This window comes from Myotis yumanensis, unplaced genomic scaffold (assembly GCF_028538775.1).
Source record: "Myotis yumanensis isolate MYYU_CA2020_CCGP unplaced genomic scaffold, mMyoYum1.0.hap1 SCAF_417, whole genome shotgun sequence".
Lineage (NCBI taxonomy): Eukaryota > Metazoa > Chordata > Mammalia > Chiroptera > Vespertilionidae > Myotis > Myotis yumanensis.
Genome location: NW_027224168.1, coordinates 6882 through 18209, shown reverse-complemented (window position 1 = coordinate 18209; position 11328 = coordinate 6882). Strand labels below are relative to the sequence as shown.

Below are 11328 nucleotides of genomic sequence, written 5' to 3'. Positions count from 1 at the left end.
GAATATACAGATGAAAAGATTTTCATAATATGGTAAAAATCAGCCCAAATAGTAAACTAAAGCATCAACCAAATTTTAGAAACAAGGAAATGAATCTAAATTAAAAAAATATTTTTCTTCCATTTAGAACAAAAAAGTCAAATAAAACTCTAAGGCAAAACAAAACAAAATCGTATTATTTGCAGTGAAACTAAAATGAGCCTGGCCTTAGGTGTCTCTGCAATACTAACTGCCAGAAGACAATAGATAGTAGTAGCATATACATCTTAAAAGAAAAATATGCAGCATTTTTGTGTGTTTTTAAGAATTTTTTTTTACAGTTGACATACAATATTACGTTAGATTCAAGTGCACAACATAGTGAGGAGACATTTCTATAACTTATTAAGTCATCACCTGGATACCCATCTGACACATACCATACATAGTTATTAAATTATTATTGACTATATTCCCCATGCTATACTTTACATCCCTGTAACTATTTATGCCACATTTGTAGACAGCTAAATTTACTTTCATATTTGAGGGTCAAGAAAGAAAATTTCATAAAACAAATAAAACACAAACAATTATATAATCTTTGTTTAATTGCTTGATGCATAGTCTTAGTGCATCAACAGATTAAACAAGTCACATATTCAAAATTGATCATCTACAATATGATTATTGAGAAAATCAATTCTAAAAATTATCTATTTTATTACAATTTGGGTCATTTATCTAGCTGGGCTTAATTAGAGTCTGTCAATAACAGAAATATATTTGGATTACTCACAGAAGTGCTTGGAGCTTGGTACTATTATATTAATGGCTTAATATGTGCCATATAACATTAAACAAAAGTCTATATATATAAAAGCCCAGCTACTGAATGGCGGAATGACCAGAACAGCCGGTTGACCAGTCGCTATGACATGCACTGACCACCAGGTGGCAGATGCTCAACATGGGAGCTGCTTCCTGGAGGTCAGTGTGCTCCCACAGTGGGAGTGCAGCTTGGCTGACCTGGATGAGCGTAGCTCCCACAGCAGGCCAATCCCTGCAGGCCATGCCCCCCAACCAGTGCATAAATCCGTGCACTAGGCCTCTAATATAAAATAATGGTGAGAATATGTGATTCATGTGTGGCATAAATAATGCAAATAAATGAACAAAAGTGGTCAACTTACAAGTGGTCTTCTTTCCAATTTCCCTATTATTATAGCTAGAAGTTTATGCCCAGAGTGACTTGAATTTATGGATTATCCAACTATGTGGAAAAGGGCTGGCCCAATATGTATGCTCATCTACTCCTTTCATGTCTATAGTTCCAGTTCCTCAATATTGCCTCTTAAATATGTCTCTTTTGTTCAATCTCCACTACCATCACAGTAATCTGAGACCTCTTATTTGGACTTTAATAGCCAACTACACATTACATCTATATATTCTGGAATAAATGATTCCCAGTCCCATGCCATCACTCCCACCTTCATTATAATATAGAGCCTTCATTTAAAATAAAAATATGATGGTATTTATCTGCTTTACCTCTTCATCTTCTCTTCTAGAGAACTGTAGGTTCCACGAAACAGATAAAATACATTGTATTAGTTTTTTACAGATGTGTGAGAAATTACTACACATTTAGTGGCTTAACAAACACACACAAATGTATTATCTCACAGATTTCATGGGTCAGAAGTCTGGCACAACATGGGTTCTCACCAGGTTGAACCCAAGGTGTCAGCGGGCTATATACTCATCTGGAGACTCAACCAAGGCCGTTTCCAAACTCTCTCAGATTGTTGGTCTAATTTATTTCTTTATGATTGCATGACTGACGTCCCTGTTTTTTTCTGGCTTTAGCAAGGCACAGCCCTCAGATCTTGGAGGCTACTATCAAGTCTTTTGAGATGTGTTTCTCTCTATTGGCCCTTTCATAAACCCAGTCTCGTGTTGATTGAACTCGCATGTTCACTCTTTTCAGGAAAGGCCACCTCCCTTTTAGAGCCCCTCTGATTAGGTCATGTTCACCTAGGATAATCTCCCTTTTTAAAAGTACACTATGCCATATATCATAATCTAACCATGAGGCAGCATTTGTCATATTCACAGGTACAACCCATACTCAGGAGAGATCATACAGGATCTGCACACCAGTAGTAGGGATCTTGGTGGCCACTTTAGAATTCTGCCTACTACTATATAATGTTCCTCACCATTTTATTTTCAGCAACCAGCACAGTGCTTGGCATAATAGGTTTTTAGTACAGATATTTTACTCAGATGTCTTTACTGAGCTCCAAATTGTATGGTATTCCCATCTTCCAACCTCACTTCTCCATTTGGATGCCCACTAATCATGTGTTATTACCAAAGTGAAATGCTGAACTTATGTTCATTACTCCTTAAGTCTTATCAAAGCCACAGAATTGTGTTACCATCCAACTGCTTTTCATGCTAAAACATAGGCCTCATTGCTGGTCCCTCCCTTCCATTTCATCTAATATCAATACATCCATAAATCCTGTCAACTTTACTTCTAAAATATATGCCAAATCTGATACATCATTGTTTTTCTCTTGCTTTCATCTTAGTCTAGCTCATTTTAATCTCTGGCATACATCACTGGCATAGCTGCCAGACTGGTTTCACTTCTTCCGTGTTCTACTCCTGCATCTTCTTCAGTCTGTTCTCTACAGAGGATATTTGTTTGTTTGTTTGTCTTCTTAAATGGGGATGCAGTCATTTCTCTCCAATCTCATCTTCCAGCCTTCTTATGGTCCAGCCACCATGGCTTTCACTCTTTCCTTCATACACCAGGTACATTCCTGCTGTGGTACCTTCATTCTTGATGGTACCACTTTGCATGCTTGGTTCTCTTTTCACTGATAGTATTAATTTTATAGAGTTTCTTCTCCTGATGTCCTAAGCTGAAGTTCTTCATACCTCTATAGATCACCTATTTAGTTTCCATTTTTTCAACCACTGCTCTCAATAATTCTTTTGGTCATGTATGTGTTTATGTATTGGTGTTATGATTTGAGTTACAACCATGACTGATACATGATAGGTATGCAATTAAAAAGTATTGAATAAATTGATACCACCATGATAGGGTTTGAATAGATTTTTTTTTTAAAAATTAATTATTCCTTTAATCCTTGACTTTGTTACCCTTAATTTTACTGATTAAAAGGTCTTATGTGCGTGGGTTAGCAGACAGGCTTGAACTTGCTAACATTAGACTAACTCATGCCTTATCTGATAGTGGAGGAAGAGCACTATCTCCTGGAGACAGCAGTAAAAAATGTATTAAGTGTTATAGCAGGCAGCCTTTCTGTGCTAATCCATAAAACTACCTACTTAATTACTAAAATCAAGAGTATATGAAATTTGAAGGTCAGTTTTAGGACTCATTTTAACAATATTGCCTAGAAGTTCTCTAATATCTAGGTCATCCTGGATAAAGTAAATAATACCATATAACATAACTATACCATATCATCCTGATAGAGAGATGTTATGTACTTTAGATGCCAAGTTTTCAGAAAGTAATAATTGTTATAGCCCACAACTTTATGCACATTATTTCATGTTAAGATACTATTAGTTTTCATTACTTTTTATAGAGAAATTGAGTCCAAGACAAGTTTATACAACTAATAATTTTCAGAGCTGGTATTTGCACCCAAGAAGTGAAACTCCAGAGCCAGCCCACTATAAGTACACTGTGCATGGAAATAATAAGAAGTAAAAGGTGTGTTTTTTCTTTTTCCCTAGAGTAGGTCCCATTAGTATAATAGTATGTTTAATAGGGAGATGCAATTAAATCAGAATTTCCCAAAATGTGTTCCATAAAACACTAATAACTCTATATAGTCTGTGATGTGAAAATATCCCAAAGTAATATTATTTTAAGAATATTATATAATTATAGTGCCTGTCTTAGGAAATATTGTTTCATGTTAGCCCTAGAAGAGCTCATCTGCCTCTGAGGCACCACAAAATACTGCAATAGAACAGTACCCCGATACTTTTGCAGAGGAACTCCTCCCACCTCCTTTTGTGTGTGTGTGTGTGTTACACTTATTGATATCCCAGGACACAAAACATACTCTTGGAAGTTCTTTTTTTAAAATTGTTTTTATTGATTTCAGAGTGAGGAAGGGAGAAGAAGAGAGATATGGAAACAGCAATGATAAGAGAGAATCATCAATCCTCTGCCTTCTGCATGCCCCCCATTGAGGATCGAGCCCACAACCCAGGCATGTGCCCTGACAATGAATTGAACTGGGACCTCCAATGCTCAACCACTGAGCAACACTGGCCAGGCTTGGAAGACCTTTTTAAGATGAATTCTTAGGACACTCAAAATATTTGAAAGAACTGACACTAGAATATATATAAAAAAAGAGAATGGGGAGCAGTGTGTTGCACCTACATCTATTAATGACTGTCAGAATTAGCTGAGTGAAATGTTTTAGTCCCCACTGCACTGATAGTCTGTTAGTGTACAGAGAAATAGATCAACATGTGGTATGCTCACCTGAAGTAAGTCAGCAACTTAGGAACACAGATCTCTGTGTGGGTGCCCCTATTGGCTGTAAGAGGAAGAAGCAGGACAGCTGAGAGACAAAAAGGAGCTTAAGTTATGTATCTACACTAATAAAAGAGAAAAATGCAAATTGGTGTCACTCCACTACACCTACTGCCCTGGCTGCCACTCAAGGGAGAGAACAACACGCAGGCGCAGCCAGGAGCCTGAGAGATAAACACACAGGGTGCCTGCTCCAAGCCTCCGCTGTGTGGCTGGGGGCAGGCTTCCAGTGAACACACACATACACACACACACAGGGTGCCTGCTCTGAGCATCTAACATGGCTGGGGGAAGGCCCCCAGCAGGGACACACACACACACAGGGCACCTGTTCCGAGCCTCTGTGGCGCGGCTTGGGGCAGCCAGCAGTGGACACACACACACACACACACACACACGGGGTGCCTGCTCCGAGCCTCCAACACGGCTGGGGGCAGGCCCCAGCGGACACACACACACACACACACACACACACACACAAACACACACATACACGGGGCACCTGCTCCAAGCCTCTGCTGCCAGACTATGGCTTAGGCCCGCTCCCAATGGGCCAGTAGGACATCCACTGAGGGCTCCCAGACTGTGAGAGGGGGCAGGCTGGGCTAAAGGACCCCTACCCCCCAGTGCATGAATTTCGTGCACCGGGCCTCTAGTATATTTAAAAATCAAGAGGATGTAGTGCTGTTTTTCTTTCTTTCTTTCTTTCTTTCTTTCTTTCTTTCTTTCTTTCTTTCTTTCTTTCTCTTTCTTTTTTGATTCATTATTCCTCTAATCCTTGGCATTGTTGCCTTAAATTTTACTGTTGTGTGGGTGGTTAGTCAGTGATGTGCTGTTACTGAACAGTAGATAGTGGCTATAGTTCTTTTTTACAGCAGGACAATTAAAAATGTCATCAGCTTTGAAGACTGGAGGGTAAAAAATAGATACCATGAATAGACATAGATCTAAATAACTGCATTATTAGGAGACAGTCATTGCACATCTCCAAAATTCAGATAAATTCTTAAAATTTGGAAAAGAGTCAGATTAGAAAAGACAATTTTTCTGATTGATCATTGCATACAAAAAGACTTGACTTGTGCATTTTGCAATGTAACACTGTGTAGAAGCAGAAAAATAAACCATACAATACAAGGCTGAGAATTTCCATATCACAGCCGCCCAGAGTGCATAACAAGGAGAATATTAGTAATGTCCAGGTGCTCATACGTCTACAGGGATGCCTCTTGCCAACAGCAAAATGAAAGGAATGACAGTGTCAATCACATCCAGTAGACTATGTTAATGTTTTTCAAACAGTTCCTTCACACTCAGAAATAGTGCTCATTAATAATGGATAGTCATGTATGAAGAAGAAGGAATGTTACCTACAAAGGTGATGGAATTCATTGTTATTGCTCATCTCCTCACAGTGATGCACTGCATTTCTGCAGGATGAGTTTTATTTTGTCTTTAAAACGATGCCAAAATTGTTTCAAAACTTTTAAACTATTTGAGCCCTTTCTTTTCTGAGCTAACATTTCATATGTGACATTAATGCACCAATGGTCCTCACATTTCCCTCTTCATCCCTACCTGTTCCTACTCCAGGTCACCCCTTTGTAATTATAGGTTTTGACGAGTACTGCTGAATTGTGAACATTCTCAAGCTTTCAAAACTGCCTTAAAATCCTGATAGTAAAATCAAGTTTGAGGTGTTTTGTGATTTTTTTTATCCTTATTTTTTCCCTTCCTCTGCTTGTCTGTTCAAGCAGCTGTCAGTAAGACCTGTGGGTTTGCTGATATAGTTGGAGGTTTCCAGATTGTGTAATCAAATATAAGAACTAAAAAAAAATCGCTGAAAGTTCCAGATGAAGTCAGCAAGCCATGGCTTGCAGGCCAAATTCCAGCTGCTGCCAGTTTTTGTAAATAAAGTTTTATTGACACACACCAAAAATAATCACTGAAATTCAGAAAGGGTGCCAATCCCATGGATACTAATTTTCTAATATACTACTTTCTCCTTAGAACCACCTAATTATCTCTCTTTGGCTAGGGAGCCATTTGGAGTCAGTGACCTCCATTTTGTATAATGACCTCCATTTTGAATGTCTTTTAAGCAAATGCTTTTTTTGAAATAGCTTTGAATGTCAGACCAAGTGTCTATTATTTCTTAACATTAAAAAACTACCTTTTAACAATATATTGGAATACCCATTTTTTCAGAAATACTTACTGGGTACAACTTAGAGCCGTAGATAAAAATCCTACATAATAAAGAGGCAATATGCAAATTAACCCTCACACCTGCACAAGATGGCTGCCTACGACCAGGCCAGCAGGGGGTTTAGTGAGGGACGACCAAACGACTGAACAAGCAGGCTGTGTGGGGTGACTAGGCCGGTGGGGGTGGAGGGAGGGCTGTGAGGGGCAACCAGGTCGGCGGGGGGGGGGCAGTTGGGGGTCATCAGGCCAATGGGAGGGGCAGTTAGGAGTGACCAGTCCAGCGGGGGGGGGCAGTAAGTGGCGACCAGGCTGGCGGGTGGGGCAGTTAGGGGTGACCAGGCCAGAATGGGGGGCAGTTGGGGGCAATTAGGTTGGCAGGGGGTGCAGTGAGGGGTGACTAGGCTGGCAGGGGGGCAGTTGGGGGCAACCAGGCTGGCAGGGGGGCAATTAGGGGCGACCAGGCCAGCAGGGTGGGCAGTCAGGGGTGACCAGGCCGGCAGGGGGGGCAGTTAGGAGCAACCAGGCCAGCAGGGAGGAGGCAGTGAGGGGCGATCAGGCAGGCAGGAAGGTGAGCAATTAGGATCCAGTGGTCCAGGATTGTGAGAGTGATGTCTGACTTCCAGTTTAGGGTTGATCCCAGATCAGGCCTAAACTGGAAGTCGGACATCCCCTCAGGGGTCCTGGATTGGAGAGGGTGCAGGCTGGGCTGAGGGGGACCCCCCCCACCATGTGCACGAATTTTGTGCACCGGGCCTCTAGTTATAATAAACTCTAATGTTAATGCTTTATATGTAAAAAAATGAATGCCAGATGAAAGGAACAATTTTTTGTTAAGACTTATAATGATGAAATATAAAAATTCCATCTTTGGATGTAGATCGAACTCCCAGTTAGTTGACAAATTCAAGTTTTTACATGTCTGTAGTTTATTATAGGGGTGGTTTCCTGTCAGTTGAGAATCATTTATCTCAGTAAAGTTATGTCTTATCAAGGGATGAAAGGAAGTTCCAAATGTTTAGTTATTCCAGATCCAATTAAGCAAAGAACTCATCTGTGGTAGGCAAAATAATTGTCCAACTTCCGTCCACTGCCAAAGTTGTCAAAGTCGAAATCCTCACCACCGATGACTGTGTTATGTTACAAAACAAAGGAAATTAAGTTTGCAGATGGAATAAAATTTACTTACTGGCTGCCCTTTAAAGTAGGAGATTATCCTGGATTATCCCAGTGAGTCAATGTAATAAAAGTAGCCTTAAAAGTGGAAGAGGAAGCCCATGAGAAAGTCAGAGTATTGCTGGCTTTAAAGATGAAGGAAGGCAACACTGAATCAAGAAATGCATTGGCTGCTAGAGTCTGGAAAATGTGAGGAAACAAATTCTTCACAAGAGCCTCCTGAAAGGAACGGATTTCTGCTGATAACTTGATTTTAGCCCATTGAGAGCTGTGCTGTACTTCCCATCTACAGAGTTGTAAGGTAATAAATTTGTATTCTTTTAAGTCAGTAAGTTTGCATTAATTTGTTATAGCAGCCATACAAAGCTAATACGTCACAATATCTGGATTTTTAGTGTATCCCTTTAAAATGAAACAAATTACAAACCGTAAAAAGTCTCCAACAGATTTCCATTAAAAATACCTAACCTCAGTAAGTGTTAGAAAGGGAGAATAGATAAAGAGAATAGGAAAGTATTTATTTCACTGCCTATTCTGTGACTTGACCTCAGGCTCTCTGTATCTGGTGTTTAAAACTGATTAATAGATATTGGCACGTGTTCTTTGGTGTCTGCCCTGCTGAATACTTCTGAAGGGCACTCCTTGTATCTGTCAGGGTTCATCCAGTTAAAAGAACCAGAAGGAGCTATATGGATACATGGATTATTACAAGTAATTGGCCTATCCAATTTTAGGGGCTGGCCAAAAACTGAAATCCACAGAACAATCAGGCAGAAAGGGTCACAAGCAGATTGAAACCCTATGAACAAGTTCTGATGCCTGTTGCCCACTAATTGTCCTTTTCTCTTTCTCATGGAGGCTTATGTCCCACTAGTATTTTACAGGACAAAGAAACTGATTAATTCAGGACTATCCAAAATAATATGTTAAAGTAAACTGATTATAAACTTTTATTACATCTGAAAATCCTTGCAAAACAGCACCCAGATTTGTCTTGGATTAAGTAACTGAGAAGAGGGGTGTGTGTGTGTGTGTGCACGTGCACGCGCGTGTGTGTGGTTCCAATTAAAATAACAGTTGCTTTCCTTTCTTTTCCAAACTGTTGTAAGAAAAACAGGGTTAATTCACTTTATTTTTCTTGTCTAGAATTATATGAAGGCAGAGCTGGAGCCTGTGTCTGCACAGAAATCCTAGTGTGGGTCTTTACAAGATGGTCAGTGAATTCCTGATAGGAAGACTTGGTGAACAGGATCTATTTCCAGAGGTCAGGGGTGAGACAGCTGTAGCTCTTAGAGATGGCACCAAATGTGGCCTTGGCGAAGTTGCCCAGGGTGGTGGTGCAGCCCCTGGCTGAGTTGTAATGGTTGTGGATACTGGTCATCAGCAACAGCATCTTGGACACAGGGGCTGGGATGATACCAGTGCCCCTGGGGCAGAGATGAAGCCCATCAGCACTGAGCCACAGAGGCTGTTCACCTCTCAGGGAATGGTGTGTGGATTGCAGATCTTGTTGCCCCAGCAGCTTTGCCACACAGGAACAATATCGAGCTTGGCCAGGAGGATGGCCCCTGGATAGTAGTGGCTATTCTCTTCCAGTGTTGAACACCTGACCGACATGTTCATTGTAGCTCCCAGTGGTGACAAATGCCTTGAATCCTGTCCTCTGTCTGCTTTTGCACCAGCATATTCTTCAAATCCTGGTCCTTGAGGGATGCCCCCTGAAAAAAATCATTGAGCTCATATTCCTTGATGGGCTGGGAGAAAAGGTAGATATCCTCCAGGCTCCTGATCTTTATGTCCTTTTCCAAGTGGCATCAGCATCATCCACCATTTGGAGATGCAAGAGAGTATGTTTTGAAATGTCTTTTCTTCCCCCCGGGACACATGCTAGAAGGGAATTCTTGGGGGTGTAATTTAGCCTAGAGAAATTGACATACCACAAAGTCATTACTAACCCTCAATTGTGGATGTGCCTCTGCTATCTACCCTACTACTTTCAATCTCCTTTAGGCTCTATTCCCAAGAGAATACAGCTTCTTACTACCAAGTATATTTTGCTCCCTCCAGAGTACCAGAGATACCAAGGATATTTTGAATCTCAAAGATAACAGGGTGTCAGAGATGGTGTGGAGTACAGTTAACCCTTGGACAATGCAGGAGCTAAGGATGCTGACCGCCCTGTGCCTTTGAAAACCTGTGTATAAATTTTGACTCCCCCAAAATAACAATAGCCTACTATTGACCAGAAGCCTTACAGATAAGAGTATTAACATATATTTTTGTATGTATTATACACTGTATTTTTACAATAAAGTAAGCTAGGCAAAACAAAATGTTATTAACAAATTCATAAGAAACAGAAAGTGTATTTACTGTATTTATTTAAAAATAATTAGTGTATAAGTGAACCCACTCAGTTAAATCCATGTGGTTCAAGGCTAAACTATATCGTGCTTAGTTTTCAATAATAAACAATACAGAACATGTTTAACATTTCATTATGAGTAGGACCCTATATCTTCTCTAAATTTATCTCCTTGCCACTGTTCTTGATCACTGATCTTATTGCTGCCAAACTGGTGGGGAGGGCTTTGCCATTCTTATCCCCTGGCCTGGAATGCCGTCTGCAGAATTACACAGGACTTTCTCTATTACTTATCAGATACGGTCTATAATCACATCCATGCTGGTTACTTTTTATGTCTTCATACTATTTTATTTTTATTCCTAGAACTAATTACTACCTTAAATATCATTAAATGTTTGTTGCCTTCATTACTTAATGCTTTCCCATTGGAATTATAGCTCCTTGAAAGCAGGAACTGTCTCTTTTTTATTCAACATTGTATGTCTAGCAACAGTACCCAACACTGCCAGTAAATTGTGAATCATTCAGAGGTTTAACTTGAATGAATAAGTGATTGAAAGTTCTCAAACGTTAATGGGAAAATTCCTAGGACTTTAAATGTCTTACTTTGAATAGATAACTTCAAATTTTTCAATGAATAAATATTTTACTAATGCTCATAAGATAACCAAGCCAGGTTTCATATATATATATATATCTCCTATATAATGAAAGGCTAATATACAAATCGACCATACAGCAGAACAACTGGTTGCTGTGATGCACACTGACCACCAGGGGGCAGATGCTCAATGCAGGAGCTGCCCCCTAGTGGTCAGTGCACTCCCACAGGCGGAGCGCCGCTCAACCAGAAGCCAGGCTCACAGTTGGTGAGTGTAACAGCGGTGGAGAGCCTCTCCCACCTCCATGGCAGTTGGACATCCCCCGAGGGCTCCCAGACTGCAAGAGAGCGCAGGCCATGCTGAGGGACCCCCCAGTGCATGAAATTTCATGC

The 11328-nt window shown here is 40.4% G+C and overlaps 1 pseudogene; it reads right to left on the bottom strand.

Moving 5' to 3' along the window:
- Positions 1 to 9095: 9095 nt before the first annotated feature.
- LOC139001336 (small ribosomal subunit protein uS5 pseudogene) lies at positions 9096 to 9765 on the bottom strand (annotated as a pseudogene).
- Positions 9766 to 11328: the final 1563 nt, after the last annotated feature.